This window comes from Octopus sinensis, linkage group LG15, assembly GCF_006345805.1.
Source record: "Octopus sinensis linkage group LG15, ASM634580v1, whole genome shotgun sequence".
In the NCBI taxonomy this organism is placed as follows: Eukaryota; Metazoa; Mollusca; class Cephalopoda; order Octopoda; family Octopodidae; genus Octopus; species Octopus sinensis.
The window spans coordinates 67,682,861-67,684,461 of record NC_043011.1 but is presented as its reverse complement, the minus strand read 5'-3'; positions in this window follow the sequence as shown (position 1 = coordinate 67,684,461).

Below are 1,601 nucleotides of genomic sequence, written 5' to 3'. Positions count from 1 at the left end.
AACAGAGGCAGAGCAAAAAACAAATCGAACTGTGCTCCTAAGAGCCCAGGCGAAAACTGTTTATCAGTGTATGTTGAGAACCGGTGGCTGAAGAATTCAACAGGTCAGGCATCGGTCAAACATGTGGGTGAGGGTGTATAGATGTTCTTTGTGACCGCAATAGCAGTACCACGGGCAGTAGCAATGACAGCACTCTGATAGATAGTGGAGAATCAGGGGTTATTCCTATAGTTAATAGTGACGTAGTGGAAAATAGAGTAGTAAGCGGCTGCAGGTCTCGGAACGAATATAGTGACAGGAACGCAGTTCTAATTTCAGAAACCAATCCTAGCAGAGTAAGATTCACGTCGGCGAACTCCAAGATCAGAAACGCCGTCTACCAATGCAAGGTTTACACGGACTCAGATGCCTTCACTTATATAGGGGCATCATCCTCAAGATTGTCTTTGCGTGTCTCCAACCATTACGCAACTTTTCGGGACGTGAACAAGCGCCAGACCACGGGACTCAGTAAGCTAATATGGCGACTGAAGGATGCGAACTTAGCTATAGGCTGGAATGGTCAATTTTGTCGGTGGCCCTCCCATTTGATAGGGGCAGAAGACAGTGCAACCTTTGTGTCTCCGAACTCTTCCATATTTTGTTTGCCAGAGGCCGGATGGTAAACGGGCTCTTACAGTCGGCTTTTCGATGCCCCCATTGGCGGCGTTACACTTATCTGGCCTTTAAATAGCGTTTATAAATAAGACCGGCACCCTAGCCCTTGGTAACAAATTCTGAATTAGATTTTAAGATATCTACAATTAACACTGCAAGGGAAATTACTCCTGTAAGACAAACGGGGTTGTTTTTCACAGCGGGGGGTTTCCTTGTCAAGGTAGGCTTAGATGAACACACACACACACACATAAAACATAAATATATATATATAATTTCTTTATTTTTTTTCTTTCTGCCACCCAACGGTTATCACGGCAGTAGCCACTGACAGCCGAACGATCAAACGCACACACGTACACAAAAAATGTTTTCTACCCCTACGCCAACACACACATATATAGAACAGTATACACACACACACGTCTCTAAGTAGATTTTTTCTCGCCCCTTATAAAACATCCAATATTCTTTAAATAGTTAGAACTTTATTCTCGGTCACAAAGAACATCTATACACCTCACCCACATGTTTGACCGATGCCTGACTGTTGAATTCTTCAGCCACCGGTCTCAACATACACTGATAAACAGTTTCGCCATGGGCTCTTAGGAGCACAGTTCGATTTGTTTTTTGCTCTGCCTCTGTTCTGTTTTTGTTTTTCCAACGGATTCCTTTTTTCTTCCTGAAGAGAAAGACACAATATGGTCCCATTATTCAATCGGATTTTGGTAATTTGTGCCTTTCGAAACACGTGTAGAATGAAATAAAACGATTTCTGTTCAATCTGCGTTCAGCTCCATTTCTTCAATTCACCAATAATTTTTAATTTCAATTATCCGCACCAACGCACGGTTGCAACGCCAGATGGTTGTACCTCCAACCGTGCTGTTCACTGCTGTGATTTTTGCTACTAAGGTATCGGTTAAACTTTTGATTAATCT